At 46.6% G+C, this 21,291-nt stretch overlaps 1 protein-coding gene across 5 annotated transcripts in view; it reads left to right on the top strand.

Moving 5' to 3' along the window:
• Positions 1–21,291, top strand: part of LOC124717390 (fasciclin-2) — a 921,178-nt gene that overhangs the window by 486,236 nt on the left and 413,651 nt on the right. The window lies entirely within an intron of this gene.

Here is a 21,291-nt window from a genome sequence, read left to right as displayed (position 1 = left end):
TCTACCAGGACTACAGTGGGTCTGCTCTGTGACGACCTACCTACCAATATTCTTCAAAACTTCGACTGACTCTGTGGTGGGTTTGCTCTGTTGTGGACCATTACCTGTCTGCATGTCTAGAGTCAACACTGTCTTTCCGTTGGAAGGACAACACTACTTCTTCAAGACTTCATGAAAATCCACTACTTCCGTGTGCATTTTCTTTTACTGCTCAGACTTTGAGAAAAACACTGCAATTTTAGTATGATGAACGATCAGGACTGTCTTTATGAACTGTGAGAAAATTTTAGCTTTTGACCAACATTGTATCAATAAGTGTGTGCATTTGATATCTTTGTTGTTGTAATTGTGAAAAAATTTTAACAAATATGTATTGGCCAGTGCCCAAAACAATTTGTAAAATATTTTGTGGGGAGCATGGGGGCTATGTAAGTAGGCTGTTTAGGTTTTCTTATTGGTAACGCCACGCTCTGTATGAAAATCACTGGATGTGCTGTGTGCAGTCTGTGGTTAGTTTGAATTGTTGTCTGCCATTGTAGTGTTGGGCAGTTGGATGTGAACAGCGCGTAGCGTTGCGCAGTTGAGATGAGCCGCCAGCAGTGGTGGATGTGGGGAAGTGAGATGGCGGATTTTTGAGAATGGATGATCTGGAGGTGTGTCCATCAGAAACAGTACATTTGTAAGAATGGATCTCATGAACTACTATATATATTATGACTATTAAGGTAAATACATTGTTTGTTCTCTATTAAAATCTTTCATTTGCTAACTATGCCTATCAGTAGTTAGTGCCTTCCGTAGTTTGAATCTTTTATTTAGCTGGCAGTAGTGGCGCTCGCTGTATTACAGTAGTTCGAGTAACGAAGATTTTTGTGAGGTAAGTTATTTGTGAAAGGTATAGGTTAATGTTAGTCAGGGCCATTCTTTTGTAGGGATTATTGAAAGTCAGATTGCGTTGCGCTAAAAAAAATATTGTGTGTCAGTTTAAGCACAGTCATATATAATTTTTCTAAGGGGACGTTTCACACATCATGCTTCGTCAGAAGAGTATACAGCTATACAGGGTCTTTGACTGTCATAACTACTAACGAAAGGACCTGGAAACAAGCAAATAGTCATAATAAACATGGGTCCGAAAACCATTGCTTTCCCCAATACGACGTGTGCACGGGTGCAGTCATAGAAATATTGTAACACTGTTAAAGTCTAAGGTATCTGTTCTTTCGAGAGCAGTTACTATCTTCAGTCTAAGGCTGTGTTTATTTCGAAACCCCGCAAGTGAGGTGTAAATTACAAAGTGATAAACTGCCTTGGTTTATCATTTAATGCACGTAGGTTCGAAAGAGGCAGTGCAACACTAATCATCTGCATGCGGATGCCTATGTTTCCGCATCGGACCTAAGTACTGGTAAATAGCGGCTCGATAACAAGTGGATCAGTCGATGGTCGGAAGTTCCATGGCCTCCTAGCTCCCCGATTTGAACCTGTTGGAATATATATTCGAAAGCTTCGGTGTCTTCCAGCGCTTTCGATAGTGTCGATGAACTCCGCGGGATACCATAGTAGGTGGTTTTCAGTGCACTCGAAACGGGTCTGGAGTTTGGAACCTGTAGAGGCAGCGATGAGGAGGAGTCTGAGTGCTCCTTGTCATCTCGGACGACTTTATTGACATACCACCCTCAGAGCACTGCTGCCGAACTGTCACGCTAAATTAATGGACAGCGTAACTTAATGGTTCGGAATAGCTAAAATAGCGCGCCACTTTGATGGCGTTTTAGTTTTAATGGCCAGTGGCGTTGAGATGTTGGTACGGCGGTAGTGTCCGAATGCGTGGAAAGCGTTCTCGGCTGTGTGATGTGAGGGGAGAGCAGCACGAGGAGCCGCGGCGCCGAGACGGCTGCGGGGGTGGGCCCGCCCGTCTCCATGGCGACGGCGGCTCAGCCCCTGAGCAGAGGAGAGGAGAGGCCCTCGCAAGAAGTGGACGCCAGCCTGCACCGCTCTGGCAACGCCGCCCCGTCAAACTTCGCTTCCCCGTGCGGGCCTCTCCAAGAATTCCTCTGCCGCGTCTGCTCCCCAGGTCGTGCCCGTAGGCCGACCTCTCGTCACAACTTCCAGACGCAGCCCTCACGCGGCCCGTAAAATCGAACGTCAGGGAGCCACGCGACGAGTGTCTCGCGCCAGAGCGTGCGAAACGCACTTTCCGAACGTTCAGAGCAACGCCGAGCAGGCCAGGCACTGAAGTTACATTTTTTCAATAAGTGGGAACAGGGGTCGCAGTTCGAGGTGCAAGTTTCCAGTTTTTATACAGATTGACTGGGGTGAGCCACCGGCATTATGGGCTCAACCTCAAAAGTCCCCTCGAAACGTTAATACTCGTATAGCAGCGCAAAAATCTACATCTACATCCATACTCCGCAAGCCACCTGACGGTGTGTGGCGGAGGGTACCTTGAGTACCTCTGCCGTTTCTCCCTTCTATTCCAGTCCCGTGTTGTTCCTGGAAAGGATTGTCGGTATGCCTCTGTGTGGGCTCTCTCTGATTTTATCCTCATGGTCTCTTCGCGAGATATACGTAGGAGGGAGCAATGTACTGCTTGACTCCTCGGTGAAGCTATGTTCTCGAAACTTAAACAAAAGCCCGTACCGAGCTACTGAGCGTCTCTCTTGCAGAGTCTTCCAGTGGAGTTTATCATCTCCGTAACGCTTTCGCGATTACTAAATGATCCTGTAACGAAGCGCGCTGCTCTCCGTTGGATCTTCTCTATATCTTCTATCAACCCTATCTGGTACGGATCCCACACTGCTTAGCAGTATTCAAGCAGTGGGCGAACAAGCGTACTGTAACCTACTTCCTTTGTTTTCGGATTGCATTTCCTTAGGATTCTTCCAATGAATCTCAGTCTGGCATCTGCTTTACCGACGATCAACTTTATATGATCATTACATTTTAAATCACTCCTAATGCGTCCTCCCAGATAATTTATGGAATTAACTGCTTCCAGTTGCTGATCTGCTATTTTGTAGCTAAATTATAAGGGATCTATCTTTCTATGTATTCGCAGCACATTACACTTGTCTACACTGAGATTCAATTGCCATTCCCTGCACAATGCGTCAATTCGCTGCAGATCCTCCTGCATTTCTGTACAATTTTCCATTGTTACAACCTCTCGATATACCACAGCATCATACGCAAAAAGCCTCAGTGAACTTCCGATGTCATCCACAAGGTCATTTATGTATATTGTGAATAGCGGTCCTACGACACTCCCCTGCGGCACACCTGAAATCACTGTTACTTCGGAAGACTTCTCTCCATTGAGAATGACATGCTGCGTTCTGTTATCTAGGAACTCTTCAATCCAATCACACGATTGGTCTGATAGTCCATATGCTCTTACTTTGATCATTAAACGACTGTGGGGAACTGTATCGAACGCCTTGCGGAAGTCAAGAAACACGGCATCTACCTGGGAATCCGTGTCTATGGCCCTCTGAGTATCGTGGTCGAATAGTGCGAGCTGGATTTCACACGATCGTCTTTTTCGAAACCCATGCTGATTCCTACAGAGTAGATTTCTAGTCCCACAAAAGTCATTATACTCTTAACATAATACGTGTTCCAAAATTCTACAACTGATCGACTTTGGAGATATAGGTCTAGAGTTCTGCACATCTGTTCGACGTCCCTCCTTGAAAACGGGGATGACCTGTGCCCTTTTCCAATACTTTGGAACGCTACGCTCTTCTAGAGACGTACGGTAGACCGCTGTAAGAAAATCATGACTGGAAACTTAGAAGGGAACTCCCCATCGCACCCCACACGGTCTCGTGGGTACCTCGTCAAAAACAACACAGATCAAGCATGAAATCAGGGAGAAGACCGTGAAAAAAAAAGCAAAATAGGAACGGAGAACGCTCCAAGCTTAACAAGTGTAACGTCGAGCCAAGTGGAAGAGCCACGGCGTTGTGGTTACGTGGTTGGGTCCTACAAAGCGGACCAGCCGAATTCAAAGCTCATTCGTGCCTCAAATTATTTTTACCACTAGATTATGAACTGTCCGTCCGGTCACTGAAATGTTTGATCTCTTTCTGTAGTCATGCCAGTTGTCATAGTATACATAGTTTATAGAATATTAGTCATGCGGTAAGAACACAGGGTGTCTCAAAAAGAATCATCCGATTTGCCACGTCTATATTTCTGAAACTAATAATTATATACAAACAAGTTACTTTTTCAAAGAACAGGAAAGTCGAAAAGTTTTTTTTTAATATCGTTACATAGGTATTCAATATGCCCCCTAGAGATGCACAGCATATGTCAATGCGGTATTCAAATTGTTCCCACACTGCAGCCAGCAAGTCTTGAGTTACAGCTTCCACAGCTGCCTTTATGCTACGTCTCAGTTCTTTCATTTTTGTTCGTAACGGAGGCACATCAGCAGATTCTTTTATAAACCCCCAAAAGAAATAAAAATCACATAGTCATGTCCGGTGACGTTGGAGACCTGTAATGTAAGGCTGAATCATCTGGTCCAGTACGACCGATCCATCGTTCAGTAATCCTTGGATTTAAAAATTCCCGCACTTCCAGTACCATGTGGCGGTATCGTGTGAAGCTCGAGAGTTTGCTCTTTCGAACAGCACGTTGCTCACGCACATATCTCACATAACATAACAGTTACGATCTTTTAAAATCGGGTGATTCTTTTTTATACAGCCTGTACATTACCGTCGCAAGTACATGTGATGAACAGTGAGAACTGGCGAGATATCACATAGACGTCTCACAGAAACGAAAATAACAAATAAACGGTTGTGAACTATGTTACAACAAAGGAATTCAAGAGTCACAGCTTCGAAAACGGAACGCAAAAACATATGTTTTTGACAGAGCACACAGAAACTGTATGATTGCGAAACTGTTCCGTTCATTTGTTGCCGATTATATGACAAACTATTACGTTTTCGTCATTTCCTTGGGAGTTGTCACATTCACATTCTTACGAACACCTAGATGGGGCAAGGAGGCATATATCACTCACCAAGCGTTCAAATTAGGCGCATAAGAGATTTTTATCATATGACACACAAACTGTCGCTAATGCCTCGTATGACACACCAGACGTGTTTTCCGGTGGAGGATTCGGTTGATTCGTCATCAAACGTTTGCGGTTCCCATTCGAAAGCCACTTCCTTTCGGCTGCTAATAGAGTAGTTGTGAGCCGGCCGATGTGGAAGAGCGGTTCTAGGCGCTTCAGTTTGGAGCCGCGCGACTGCAACGGTCGCACGTTCGAATCCTGCCTCTGACATGGGTGTGTGTGTGATGTCCTTAGGTTAGTTAGGTTTAAGTAGTTCTAACTTCTGGGGGATTGATGACGTCAGATGTTAAGTCCCATAGTTCTCAGAGCCATTTGATCCAAGAGTAGTTGTGCAGAATCAACTGTTACTGTAGGTCCCTTCCTTACACCACGCTGTTGCAAACGGCTGTTACATCGCGGCACAGGCATGAATTGAATACAGCGAACAGCAGAAGAAAAGGGCACGCGGGTGTTTTGAGCACGGCTTCACCGCTTTACTGTCCAACACCGTAACCACTCGACCGCGATGCCGTGGCTCTTCGACTTTCCTCTATGTTGCAATTCTTGTGCTTGGATAATTCACAGTTTCTATTTTTTTTTTTTTTTCACGGCTCGTTACACCTTCTTCGTGTTTCCATGCTTGATCTGAGTTCAGTTTTTGACGTGGTATCCACTGGGCCCTCTTAGCACTAGATCTGAGTGGGTTGCGTTGGGTGTTTCCCTTGCTAGCGGACAGGCGTCTGACTCCCATAACAGCGTTTCGCCGGTCCGGGCGTGACTTAATCCAAGCAATACTAAAAAGTAAAACGAAGAAAGCCAGCTGTCTCAATTCCACCTAGAAATCCTTATCAGTATTTAAAAAAAAAGAAAATCCGGGTGAGTGCTATAGGGACTCGCGCACCGAGGGTTCCTAACAACCTTAATTATGTACACAGATAGTTTATCAGTCCCGGGAATCGATAATTTGTGGAATTTTGGTCTGTTACCGACATCCATACAGGCAAGGTATACATCTGCCCATTTCTGAGAAAAAGTGGTCCTAACTGAAGAACATGGGGGGGGGGGGAGAGAGACATTGAAGTGCCTTTGTTGTTAGTAACTACGACACCCTCCGGCGACTACAGCCGTTATGAAATACGCTGATGAGCCAAAACATGACCACTGTCCACCCAGAGATTCAATGCTTCCTGATGGTGCTGCGGGCACGTGGCGCAGTAACCAACATGGATTCCGGAAACAGCGATCGGGTGAGACCCAACTCGCTTTATTTGTTCATGAGACCCAAAAAATATTAGATACAGCAAACAGAAAGCATGTTCTCAATGGAGAGCCGTCTACAGACGTTAAAGTAACCTCTGACGTGCCACAGGGGAGTGTGGTGGGACCATTACTTTTCACAATATATATAAATTACTTAGTAGATACTGTAGGAAATTCCATGCGGCTTTTCGCAGATGATGCTGTAGTATACAGAGAAGTTGCAACATTAGAAAATTGCAGCGAAATGCAGGAAGATCTGCAGCGGATAGGCACTTGGTGCAGGGAGTGGCAACTGACCCTAACATAGACAAATGTAATGTATTGCGAATACATAGAAAAAAGCGTCCTTTATTGTATGGTTATGTGATATCCGAACAAACACTGGTAGCAGTTACTTCTTTAAAATGCCTGGGAGTATGCGTAGGGAACGATTTGAGTGGAATGATCATATAAAATTAATTGTTGCTTAGGCGGGTACCAGGTTGAGATTCATTGGGAGAGTCCTTGGAAAATGTAGTCCATCAACAAAGGAGGTGGCTTACAAAACACTCGTTCGACCTATACTTGAGTATTGCTCATCAGTGTGGGATCCGTACCAGATCGGGTTGACAGAGGAGATAGAGAAGATCCAAAGAAGAGCGGCGCGTTTAGTCACAGGGTTATTTGGTAACCGTGATAGCGTTACGGAGATGTTTAGCAAACTCAAGTGGCAGACTCTGCAAGAGAGGCGCTCTGCATCGCGGTGTAGCTTGCTGTCCAGGTTTCGAGAGGGTGCGTTTCTGGATGAGGCATCGAATATATTGCTTCCCCCTACATATACCTTCCGAGGAGATCACGAATGTAAAATTAGAGAGATTCGAGCGCGCACGGAGGCTTTCCGGCAGTCGTTCTTCCCGCGAACCATACGCGACTGGAACAGGAAAGGGAGGTAATGACAGTGGCACGTGAAGTGCCCGCCGTCACACACCGTTGGGTGGCTTGCGGAGTATAAATGTAGATGTAGATGTAATGAAAGCAAGTAAGCGGAGGATAGACGAACTGGCAGTCGTAAGCGGAAGAGAGACGAATTGGCAGTCATTACATCGAAGCTACGGGCCAGAAATGCGGAAATCCAGTGATATAATTGGTTTTGCCGAAGGACACGTTGTGGCGCTACAGCTGCAAACGAGAATCTTTCAAACGACGAAAGGTGGTCACCTGTTGGCGTAATATTGTCATGAGCATGTATGGAAAATGGTTTAAGGGTGGTGAAATAACGAGTAGGCCGTGTGGAACTGGACGACCACGTGTCATCACAAAACGTAGAGGTGGGAGGATCCGCCACTGTGCAATCCAGGACAGCCAGCGGCCTGTGGCAGGTCTGACGACACAGTAGAGTGCTGGTACGGGCACAAGTGTTTCGGGGCTCGCCGTTCGAAGGCCTTCGTTGAATACGGCGGTAGCCGGCCGTTGTGGCCGAGCGGTTCTAGGCGCTTCAGACCAGAACCACGCGGCTGCTACAGTCGCAGGTTCGAATCCTGCCTCGGGCATGGATGTGTGTGATGTCCTTAGGTTGGTTAGGTTTAAGTAGTTCTAAGTTCTAGGGGACTAATGACCTCAGATGTTAAGTCACATAGTGCTCAGTAATCGGAAGCATCATGACAGCTGTGAACTGCTTCAACATTATTACGAACCACCTGAATCGCTTGAAATCTCCCCCTACGGCGATGATATGTTGTAGCAGCAAAACTGTCCATGTTGCAAGGTCAGAATCGTGCTACAGTGGTTTGAGGGGCATTATACTGAAATAACACTGTCTTGGCCAGCAAATGTGCCTGATCTGTACCCAGGCGCCTGCTGCGTGGCCGTGAACTGCCATCCCGTAATTCGCGCGAATTGCTTGACCTGTGCGTAGACATTTGGTACCACGTAGTTGTTGAATCCTGTCAAGGAGTTGCAGAATCCATGCCAAGCAGAATCTTTGTTGTACTATCTTTGAAAAGTCGAACAACACGCTGTTAAACAGGTGCTCACAGTGTTCTGGCTCATCGGTGTACATGACATGTTTTCGCAGTTACGATTACCGACACCCATCAGCTGTATAATGGAATGGCGACAGTGAAAACAGCCCGGCTCCCGAACCCGGATATCCCGCTTTACGCAAGGCGTCGCCTTAACTGCTTTGGATATCCCTGCACGACTCACGGCCACACCTAAACTTCCATATGTAGTCGTTCATACGCCACATCCTGCACTCCTACACATTATATAAATCTCGGACAGGGAGGAGGACATATTCACGGAATGTGTCAGCGGATAAATACGATATTGCACTACTGACTTGCAAATCCCTAAAGTTGACAATTATTCTTATTACAAATGTTTTACCTGCTCTACTGTACGATATTTCCAGTTTTAGTTTTCGTCAATATCTGGATGAATCCTGACAATAGCCTTATCAAAAAGGGCGGAGGCGCAGACAAATTTAGGACACAGTATTGTCCTTGGAGCGGCAAATTGCCTGTCAAAGGCGGAAGAATCAGCAGTGATCAATGGCATGAGGATGCAGAAAGCAATGGAAAACACTGCATTAAAGTCACACAGTGTGTGTCCATAGGACGTGTGGTCTATCATGATAGTATCTACATTGGCAGAAAATTCCGAACCACGTTCGGTTCTCTGGGAGGGGACTGCCATGGGGGAGGTGACAATGAGAAAAAGATTGAATAACGAACGGAAAGAAAACATTCTACAAGTACGAGCGTGGAATGTCGGAAGTTTGAAAGTGGTAGGAAAGCTAGAAAATTTGAAAAGGAATATGGTGAAGCTCAATGCAGTAAAGTGGGGTTCAGTGAAGTAAAATGCAAAGAAAATAAGGATTTCTCGTCGGACGAATGTAGTGTAGTATTAACAGCAGCAGAGAATCGTGCGATGGCAGTAGGCTTTCCTACAAATAAGGAGGCACATCGCACAGTGGGTTAGTGTGAGCAACTCTGTGATATGGTTATTCTGATGAGAATCGAGAGCAGACTGTATGCCATTGGACAACAACCATAGCTCAGAATTACTTGTCGAGGTGACAAGAAGATGAAGTATGCAGGGGGTGTAGCAGAATTAAACCCGGCGATGATAAGGAAATTACATTAGGAAATGAGGAACTTAAAGTAGCAGTAAAATGACGGATAATAGACGAAGTAGAGAGGTTAGAAAATGAGTACTGGCAAAGAGAAGAAAAATGTTTGTGAAGAAGAGGAATTTATAAACATCCAATATAAATTTAAGTGTTAGGAAGTGTTTTCTGAAGGTGATTGTCTGGAGTATAGCGTTTTAGGGAAGTGAAACGTTGACGGTAAACAGATCGGACAGTAAGAGGACAGAAGTTTTCAAAATGTGCTGCTAGAGAAAGATGTCAAAAGATTTGGGGGATAGAGCGAATAACTAATGGGGAGATATTGAATCGAATTGGGGAATTTTCTCTCTCAGTCTCTCTCTTTTTTTTGCTGCAGTTTGAGCAAAAGAAGGAATCGGTTGATAGAAACATTCTGAGGTTTAAAGCAAAAGTTATTTTGGTGATGGAGGGAAGTGTGAGGGGTTAAAATTGTTGAGTGAGAGGAGGGCTTGAATACGGTAAATAGACTGAAATGGACGTAGGCAACATTCCTTTGCCAACGAGTTCCCTACAAAAGGCCTCGGTAAAGGAATGGCGAGAATACAAACTGTAAAGGATTAGAAATTCCTGCAAGGCATGGTTGTTTGCTCTCATTTACACCCTTCAACAAGCACGGCAGTCACAATACGGGCCAATGAGGACCAGAAACTGTACGGATAAGTGAAGTGGAGAGTCCAAAATTTCACATTATTATCGGAAACTGCTATTTGCCGCATTTACAAAACGTGTGCGATTTCAATGCCTACAGCATTACTTCTACTTTACAAGAAGCACAATATATTTCATGGAAGGCGAAGGACCTTACGGAGAGTCAAAACATCGGTACATTCTAGCTCAGGGAGGCGCTCAGTTCAAAATCAGTATCAGCGAATAATATGAGAATCTACAAAGCAGTACTAATACCCATTCATTGTTTAATTTGTCGGAATAGGACAAATGACAAACTTGATTGGCAGTTGCGCAAGCATGTGAGTTTTAAAATTGTTGTCAGTTGAGAGTGGGTGTATATATACTCTCATCTCTTTACTGTATTTCTTCTTTCTGTTCTCACACCATTTTGAACCAGTCTTTTTAGCCACCCTGCCTTGGAATCCTTCCATTTTCAATACTTTTTCCCGATGGGCTTCTCTGTTGTTTACATCTTCTGTTTTTATATTGTTTCGTTGGAAATCATGTTTTATTCGTTTACCCAGCTTGTCCTGGACCTCTTACAACACAAATATTGTAAGATCTTATTAGTTAATCTAGTATTTGCATTCGAAATAAACGTCCAGGAAACATGAGTATTCTTTTTCTTATTACGTTTGAAATTTTTTCTGTGTTTTGGTATATTTCAGCATCACTTCGTAGTTTCCAAGCTTCTGCTGTGTTTTGTTGCCCTAATATTTATTTTATAATTCACGTTTTTAGTACTCTTAATTTATGTAAATTCTAGTTTAATGGCAGGTATTCGCTTGCGTACAGGCATTCTGACTTCACTACTGTGTTGTAATGCCTTACTTCTGCATTTTTGGATAGGCACTTTATGTCTCCTTCATTATTTCTCTTTCAGATATGAATACTTATTTCACTTCTCGTTTGGTCATGCTGCGGTTTTCTGAACAGTTTTGTACAAGGTGTACAACTTTGCTTACGCCGTTTTTTCCCCGACATTTGAGGCTTTAATGAAACAAATTGGTTACACATGTATCATTCAAAGTATTTTCCATCGCTGGCCACTACTTTCTCCCATCTTTCGGGCAGTGTACGAATCCCGCGTCGAAGATATTGTTTATTTTTTGAAGCGATCCACGAATCGATCCAATTTGTGACTGCTTCATGAGATTGGAAGTGTTGGTCAGCGAGGCCATGCACCTTTGACCTAAACAGGTGATAGTCAGAGGGAGCAATGTCTGGAGAATACGGCGGGTGGGGTAGGACTTCCCGTTTTAACGTTTCCAAGTACGTTTTGACCTCTTTTGCAACGTGGGGTCGAGCGTTGTCGTGCTGCAAAATCACTTTATCGTGCCTCTCGCTGTGTTGCGGCCGTTTGTCTGTTAATGCTCTGCTCAAATGCATTAATTGCGTTCGATAACAAGCACCTGTGATTGTTTCACTTGGTTTCAACACCTCATAGTACACGACGCCGAGTTTGTCCCACCAAATGCAGACCGTGATCTTGGAGCCGTGAATATTCGTTCAAAATGGCTCTGAGCACTATGGGACTTAACATCTGTGGTCATCAGTCCCCTAGAACTTAGAACTACTTAAACCTAACTAACCTAAGGACATCACACACATCCATGCCCGAGGCAGGATTCGAACCTGCGACCGTAGCAGTCGCGCGGTTCCGGACTGCGCGCCTAGAACCGCTAGACCACCGCGGCCGGCGTGAATATTCGGTTTGGCCCTCGACGTGCAAGCATGGCCGGGATATCCCCATGATTTTTTGTGTTTAGGGTTATCGTAACGAACCCATTTTTTGTCCCCGGTCACAATGCGATGCAGAAATCCATTTTTGCCTCTGAAGCAGCTGTTCACAAACACACAAACGCCGTTCAACGTTTGTTGGTTTCAGCTCACACGAGTCCCAAGTTCCTTCTTTCTGAATCATGACCATAGCCTTGAGACGCTTTGAAATGGCTTGCTGTGTCACTCCCACTAATCGTGCCAATTCTTCTTGAGTCTGACGCGAGCCTTCACTCAGCAATGTCTCCAATTCTGCATTTTCTGAAAAATTCTCTCTTCGATCACTGTGCCGGTCTACGACTTTAAAATCACCATTCTTGAAGCGTTCAAACCACACACGACACGTTCTTTCACTAATAGCGTCCTTACCATACGTGCTTTGAGAGCATTCGATGAGACTCAGCCGCTGTTTTTTTCACATTGAAACATAACAGTAACACCTCCCGCAAATGACGAGACTTAGGTTCGTAAACTGACATTTTCAATCAAGAACAACTTTATGATGCAGACACAAATCGACTAATGTCTGAATGAGGTATGTCGACCGAGGTACAAGCTAACTGCCTGACGTGTGCGATCTGTTTCTCTCGACCACTTCTTACCGTTGTCGCCACCTATCGGCAAACGGCGGAAGCAAAGTTGTACACCTTGTAGATTTTCATTCGCTGTTATTGATTTTTGACCTGAGCGCCTCGCTCACCGAAAATGTACCGATGTTTTGGCACTCTGTACGATCGTTCGTCAGGAAAAGAACGATCTAAAAACAAATTGTACGAAATATATGGTACTCTTAAGATTGATTTTTTAAATGAATTGTCTATTCCGGCAAGTAACGTGTAAGTAGCTCGCCCGCGGTCTAATGCGCTGCTTCCAGATCGGGAAGCCGTCCCGGTCCCCGGCGCGAATCCGCCCGGCGGATTAAAGCTACGTTGTCCAAGCCGCGACAGTTGGCTGCGACTGCGACGCTGCCCCCTCCTCTTTTCCCACCCTGGCAGACGGCGACAAGGCCGCAACACGACAGGAGTCGTCGCTGTTTCCCAAGCTCTGGTCGGCGGCGGCGGCGGCGGCGGATTCAAATACATAAGAAAAATAAGAATTCCGATTTTCTTGCTGTAAAAAATACTGTATCTTAATGGAACAAAGTTACATCGGATCCCAGAGTTAGTTTTTCGATTCAGATTCTCCTTTTACTTAAAAAAATTGAAAGGTATCTCTTCCGGTTTTGCGTGTTTTTTCGCTGTATATCACTTCTTTATCGATTGTGAGGAAAGTAAAAGGCACAAAAAATTGATGTTTGTGTATCTTACAGTTTCACATCACAGCTTGATAATGAGGTGTCTATTTTTTCGATTTTCGTCACATTTATTCCGATACTTAATTTACAAGTAACCTACTGCATAAAATTTGAATTGTGTACAGTGAAAAATGTGATCTCTGGCTACTTTACGTATGGTTCACTTTAGGTCATACATCGTTGCCGATGAAAAGAAGCTAACATATCGAAATTATTTTTAAAGTTGAGACCAGAATGATATCGATCTTTTGTTTCCGAGATTTCGCCTCATATATCTCCCGGAGCGTCGCGACTAGCCGCCAGTTCTGTCGACGCGCAAAGTGAATCATGTGGTCCTCACACGATAGAGAATGCATTTGTTTTGTTTCGCTGACACATTTGGACCCATGCAGCTTCAACACGATACCACAGTTCATCAAGAGTAGTGACTGGCGTATTGTGACGAACCAGTTGCTCGGCCACCTTTCACCAGACGTTTTCAATTGGTGAGAGATCTGGAGAATGTGCTGGGCAGGGCAGCAGTCGAACATTTTCTGTATCCAGAAAGGCCCGTACAGGACCTGCAACATGCAGTCGTGCATTATCCTGCTAAAATGTAGGGTTTCGCAGTGATCGAATGAAGGGTATAGCCACGGGTCGTAACACATCTGACATGTAACGCCCACTGTTCAAGGTGCCGTCAATGCGAACAAGAGGTGACCGAGACTTGTAACCAATACCACCCCATACCATCACGCCGGGTGATACGCCAGTATGGCGATGACGAATACACGCTTCCAATGTGCGTTCACCGCGATGTTGCCAAACACGGATGCGACCATCATGATGCTGTAAACAGAACCTGGATTCGTCCGAAAAAATGACGTTTTGCCATTCGTGCACCCAGGTTCGTCGTTGAGTACACCATCGCAGGCGCTCCTGTCTGTGATGCGGCGTCAAGGGTAACCGCAGCGACGGTCTCCGAGCTGATAGTCCATGCTGCTGCAAACGTCGTCGAACTGTTCGTGCAGATGGTTGTTGTCTTGCAAACATTCGCATCTGTTGACTCGGGGATCGAGACGTAGCTGCACGATCCGTTACAGCCATGCGTATAAGATGCCTGTCGATTGCTAGTAATACGAGGCCGTTGGGATCCAGCACGGCGTTCCGTGTTACCCTCCTGAACCCAGCGATTCCATATTCTGCTAACAGTCATAGGATCTCGACCAACGCGAGTAGCAATGTCGCGATACGATAAACAGCAACCGCGATAGACTACAATCCGACTTTTATCAAAGTCGGAAACGTGATGGTACGCATTTCTCCTCCTTATACGAGACATCACAACAACGTTTCACCAGGCAACTGTTTGTGTATGAGAAATCGGTTGGAAACTTTCCTCGTGTTAGCACGTTGTAGGTGTCGCCACCGGCGCCAACCTTGTGTGAATGCTCTGAAAAGCTAATCATTTGCATATCACAGAATCTCCTTCCTATCGGTTAAATTTCGCGTCTATAGCACGTCATCTTCGTGGTGTAGCAATTTTAATGGCCAGTAGTGTAACACTGTATCAGTTGCGGTATGGAAAGTCCGCAGAACGAGAGTGTTTATTTATGTTGGTGGTACTGTAACACAGTGGGAGCGCTGCCAGCCGCGATTACCCTGCAGGAGCGGGCAGGGCCGCTGCGGTCTCGCTGCGCCGCGCCTGATCGATCCCACTCTCTCTCTCCGGCTGCGGCCTGTCTGCACCGGCGCCCCGCGCCTTCTGGACTGCCGGAGCGCCCAGGTAGCGACCGCGGCACTGCCTGTCGACGAGCCCGCCGTCTGAAACTCAAATACGAATTGCTCCGAACAAGTTTTGCAATGTAGCTGGACAGTGATTTCGCTAAACAGGAACAAACTGCACGAAACGATCGTTGAGAAGATGAGGAGGACGAAAGTTGATTCGCACATTTCGCCGGCAATGCCTTGCAACGTAGGCACACCCACTTTGGTGTCGAGAGGAAAGGTCTTTGACAGGGACAGGGGTATCAGGGTCACGAAGCTGGCCCTCCACCACGGGGTAAGCCAACATTTGCTGCGCGTGCAGGACATGTTACCGGAGGACTTGCTTCCGCGGCGTCTGTTTTGTTAGTTACATGTTCATAGATAATTTGAACGATTTTTCTTTTTTGTGGAAACGGTGTTGAACCACTCCGTTTAAAGGTACCTGGATACGATTAGTGTTAACGTTAATGAACACATTAGTTTTTAGTCCTTCTCCACGTTTTTCTTACTGCCCACCAATTTTTAGCCGCGCGGGATTAGCCGAGCGGTCTAAGGCGCTGCAATCAGGGACTGTGCGGCTGGTCCCTGAGGAGGTTCGAGTCCTCCCTCGGACATGGGTGTGTGTGTTTCTCCGTAGGATAATTTAGGTTAAGTGGTGTGTAAGCTTAGGTTCAAATGGCTCTGAGCACTATGGGACTTAACATCTGTGGTCATCAGTCCTCTAGAACTTAGAACTACTTAAACCTAACTAACCTAAGGACATCACACACATCCATGCCCGAGGTAGGATTCGAACCTACGACCGCAGCCGTCCCGCGGTTCCGGACTGAAGCGCCTAGAACAGCACGGCCACTGCGCCCGCGTGTAAGCTTACGGACTAATGACCTTAACAGTTAAGTGCCATAAGATTTCTGTGGTGTCACCGCCAGACACCACACTTGCTAGGTCGTTAGTATACGTCGGACCTGCGTGTCGCCACTATCAGTGATTGCAGACCGAGGGCCGCCACACGGCAGGTCTAGTCTAGAGAGACTCCCTAGTACTCGCCCCAGTTGTACAGTCGACTTTGCTACCAATGCTTCACTGCCTGTATATATTCTGAACAGATAATATTGTGAATGATGTACCCTCAGGGGCGACGTTCATCATTAATGGATTAAAGTTAAGTATCAAACTACACTCCTGGAAATGGAAAAAAGAACACATTGACACCGGTGTGTCAGACCCACCATACTTGCTCCGGACACTGCGAGAGGGCTGTACAAGCAATGATCACACGCACGGCACAGCGGACACACCAGGAACCGCGGTGTTGGCCGTCGAATGGCGCTACCTGCGCAGCATTTCTGCACCGCCGCCGTCAGTATCAGCCAGTTTGCCGTGGCATACGGAGCTCCATCGCAGTCTTTAACAGTGGTAGCATGCCGCGACAGCGTGGACGCAAACCGTATGTGCAGTTGACGGACTTTGAGCGAGGGCGTATAGTGGGCATGCGGGATGCCGGGTGGACGTACCGCCGAATTGCTCAACACGTGGGGCGTGAGGTCTCCACAGTACATCGATGTTGTCGCCAGTGGTCGGCGGAAGGTGCACGTGCCCGTCGACCTGGGACCGGACCGCAGCGACACACGGATGCACGCCAAGACCGTAGGATCCTACGCAGTACCGTAGGGGACCGCACCGCCACTTCCCAGCAAATTAGGGACACTGTTGCTCCTGGGGTATCGGCGAGGACCATTCGCAACCGTCTCCATGAAGCTGGGCTACGGTCCCGCACACCGTTAGGCCGTCTTCCGCTCACGCCCCAACATCGTGCAGCCCGCCTCCAGTGGTGTCGCGACAGGCGTGAATGGAGGGACGAATGGAGACGTGTCGTCTTCAGCGATGAGAGTCGCTTCTGCCTTGGTGCCAATGATGGTCGTATGCGTGTTTGGCGCCGTGCAGGTGAGCGCCACAATCAGGACTGCATACGACCGAGGCACACAGGGCCAACACCCGGCATCATGGTGTGGGGAGCGATCTCCTACACTGGCCGTACACCACTGGTGATCGTCGAGGGGACACTGAATAGTGCACGGTACATACAAACCGTCATCGAACCCATCGTTCTACCATTCCTAGACCGGCAAGGGAACTTGCTGTTCCAACAGGACAATGCACGTCCGCATGTATCCCGTGCCACCCAACGTGCTCTAGAAGGTGTACGTCAACTACCCTGGCCAGCAAGATCTCCGGATCTGTCCCCCATTGAGCATGTTTGGGACTGGATGAAGCGTCGTCTCACGCGGTCTGCACGTCCAGCACGAACGCTGGTCCAACTGAGGCGCCAGGTGGAAATGGCATGGCAAGCCGTTCCACAGGACTTCATCCAGTATCTCTACGATCGTCTCCATGGGAGAATAGCAGTCTGCATTGCTGCGAAAGGTGGATATACACTGTACTAGTGCCGACATTGTGCATGCTCTGTTGCCTGTGTCTATGTGCCTGTGGTTCTGTCAGTGTGATCATGTGATGTATCTGACCCCAGGAATGTGTCAATAAAGTTTCCCCTTCCTGGGACAATGAATTCACGGTGTTCTTATTTCAATTTCCAGGAGTGTAATTACGTCCGCTTTCTGAATTCTAATTCCTTGTCATGTTCCAGACCTCACGTCAGTATAGTTCTTCCCTCCTCACGCCAGCCTGCGTGAGCTAAAACGCGTGCATTTCGGCCTGCTCTAGTAACACGGTGTTGGCTCTTCTGCCAACACAACAATTTCTCACACATTTGAACCAATTTTTAAGTAGAAGTTTCCCAATGGAGTAGGAGGAATTGTGCAGGAGAAAGGATTTGAAGTTACATTTAAAACTTGTTTTCCTACCTGTGGCACATTTTACGTTCTTGCACAAATGATCAAAACTTTTTCTTGCTGCATATTGAACTTCTTTCTGAGCCACTTACAGCCTTAATAATGATTAACAATGGTCTCTCTACCTATATTTAGTGTTCGTCTCGAATTTTGATGGATTATTTATGACGAATTTCATTAACGAATATACACTGCCGGGAAAATATTGCTGCACCCGTTAGATGTTTCCAATTCATTCAAGATTTGTAGTCTTTCAGCTGCTCCCGGCGTACTTCATGCTATTTCGACACTTACAATTTGTTGTTGTAGCAGTGCAGATGGAGTAAATGAAATGATTCCATTTTTCAGACCAATAGCACAAGCAGTTCTGTCGTACCGGCTATTGAACTATGCCGAAACACCAGTATTAGTACACGGTGTAGCCTCCACGTGCGCCAATGCAGGCGCTGACTCCGGCATCCAGTCGGTCCTACAGTTGGCGAATACTGCCCTGGTATACGTGGTGCCACGCCTAGTCGACTTGTTCACGTAGTTCTGCAAGAGTTGTCAGTTGACGAGACGTGCGTGTCACTTCTCGTCCCATCATATCAGACGCGTGTGCTACTGGAGATGGGGCCGGCCAGCGAAGTTGCTGCACGTCTTGCAGAGCACTTTGACTTTCACGGGCAGTGTGTGAACGAGCATTATCTTGTTTGTTGGAAAAACACATTTCCTTCCTTTTGCAACAACGGCAAAAGAACCGGTTCTGCATTCCGCTGGTTAGGGTCCTCTCCAGAAACACCAGAGGTGAACAAGAATTGTAGGATATCGCATTGAGGTGGGGCCAGTGTCTCTTGGACGAACGGGGCTAGAAGACAGCGGTCACCAGGTCTGCGTCATACGTGGAAGATGGCTGGCTCTGAGCACTATGGGACTTAACATCTGAGGTCATCTGTCCCCTAGAACTTAGAGCTACTTAAACCTAACTAACCTAAGGACATTACACACAGCCATGGCCGAGGCAGGATTCGAACCTGCGACCGTAGCGGTCCATACGCTGAAGCGACCATCACTTACGTGCAGGCAGAATCTGCTTCCATCGCTGAAGACCACGCGCACCATTCCACCTTCCAAGTGATGCTCTGGCAGCTTCAGTCGATCTGTGCACGTCGATGTTCTGGCGTCAATGCGAGATGGCCTAGAAGTGCGCGTGTCAGTAGTCCCACTGCTAACAACCGGTCCGCAACAGTTCGTGTTGACACGTCTGGGCTCACAAGGCGTCTTATCTGTACCGTTGTAGCTGTACCATATGCCACTGCTGCCCTTACAACATGCCGATCCTGGCAGACGCCTCTGCTGCATGGGCGTCCAATATCTCGCTACGCGATTGAGAATGTTCATGTGACCACTGACACCAGCATCGTTGCACAAATGCCGCAGCACGTCCACCTCGTGTGGCAGTTCTCCGGGAAGTCCATCACGCCACTCCGAAGGCCACAATTTAACCCCTTTCAAACTCGCTGAGTTGGCTGTAGGAAGCACGAGTGCGTGTTTTGCTATTTGGGGAGCAAAATAACTGATGATGGTCGAAGTAGAGAGGATATAAAATGTAGTCTGGCAATGGCAAGAAAAGCGTTTCTGAAGAAGAGAAATTTGTCAACATCGAGTGTAGATTTAAGTGTCAGGAAGTCGTTTCTGAAAGTATTTGTATGGAGTGTAGCCATGTATGGAAGTGAAACATTGACGATAAATAGTTTGGACAAGAAGAGAATAGAAGCCTTTGAAATGTGGTGCTACAGAAAAATGCTGAAGATTTGATGGGTAGATCACATAACTAATGATGAGGCACTGAATAGAATTGGGGAGGAGTTTGCGGCACAACTTGACTAGAAGAAGGGATCGGTTGGTAGGACATGTTTTGAGACATGGAGGGATCACCAATTTAGTATTGGAGGGCAGCGTGGAGGGTAAAAATCGTGGAGAGAGAGCGAGAGATGAATGCACTAAGCAGATTCAGAAGGATGTAGGCTGCAGTAGATGCTGGGAGATGAAGAAGCTTGCACAGGATGGAGTAGCATGGAGAGCTGCATCAAACCAGTCTCAGGACTTAAGACCACAACAACAACAACAACAACATTGCCTACTCCCTTCATACGTTCGCACCACACTGAGCCTTCTGACTCGTGAGCGTTCGCTATTAACTGGTAAACATACATGGCGCTCTGGTAGCTATGCCACTACGCTATGTGTTGGCGGACGACGTTGAAACACTGATCAGCATGCTACATGTAGTATCCACCAGGTGGGTTAGCTGTCATCGGATCAAAATCGAAATCCTTTTTCCAGCTGTACCATTTTTCCCCCCGGCAGTGTATGTATTCTGACTGCGAGACTAAAATGTCTAGTTCCGTGAAGAGGTATTTGTGTGACGTCCGTGATCCGTTCTATTCACACATGAGACCACTTTTAGGAGGGACGGTATGGCCGCCCTTCACAGTATCGTATGGCCGCCCTTCACAGTATCTATCTGTGAACTGTATAGAATCCCCACAGTAAGCAGGCCATCAGCACCGGTTGAGCCACAGTGTATGGGCGGGGATCATTGGCCACCACCTCGTGACCCCCAAACAGCATAACTCATATACTGCTTTTAGTATCCCGTTTCGTAATCTAATTCCCACAGAATCTCTTGTGATTTAGTTCTACTGCATACCTTTAACCTTGCTTTGCTTTTGTCGACATCCGTATTATATCTTCCCAACACACTACTCATTCCTTTCAACACCTCATAGAACTCCCTTGGTATCTCTGACAGAATTACGTCACTACCGAACGTAAAAGTTTTTTCTTCTTCTTCTGCTTGTACTTTCATTCCTATTCCAAATTTATCCTTGGTTTCCTGTACACCTTGCTCTTTCTACAGATTCAGTGACGTCGGGTAGAAGTCTCCCTTCTCAATCACTCCATTGCTTTCATGTCCTTAGCCTGTTATAAATGCACCGTGATTTCTGTACAAGTTGTGAATAACCTTTCGTTGCCTTAATTTTATCCCTAATACCGCCAAAATTTCGAAGAGTATAATCCAGTAAACATTGTCGAAATGTTTCATTAAAGCAATGAATTTGTTAATCTGAATGAGATTTTCACTCTGCAGCGGAGTGTGCGCTGATATTAAACTTCCTGACAGATTAGAACTGTGTGAAGGACCGAGACTCGAACTCGGGACCTTTGCCTTTCGAGGGCACGTGCTCTACCAACTGAGCTACCCAAGCACGACTCTCGCCCCGTCCTCATAGCTTGAGCACTTGCCCGCGAAAGGCAAAGGTCCCGAGTTCGAGTCTCGGTCCGGCACACAGTTTTAATCTGCCAGGAAGTTTCATATCAGCGCACACTCCGCTGCAGAGTGAAAATCTCATTCTGGAAACATCCCCCAGGCTGTGGCTAAGCCATGTCTCCGCAATATCCTTTCTTTCTGGAGTGCTAGTTC

Source organism: Schistocerca piceifrons, chromosome 9 (genome assembly GCF_021461385.2).
Source record: "Schistocerca piceifrons isolate TAMUIC-IGC-003096 chromosome 9, iqSchPice1.1, whole genome shotgun sequence".
In the NCBI taxonomy this organism is placed as follows: domain Eukaryota; kingdom Metazoa; phylum Arthropoda; class Insecta; order Orthoptera; family Acrididae; genus Schistocerca; species Schistocerca piceifrons.
This window is presented reverse-complemented; position numbering and strand designations above follow the sequence as displayed.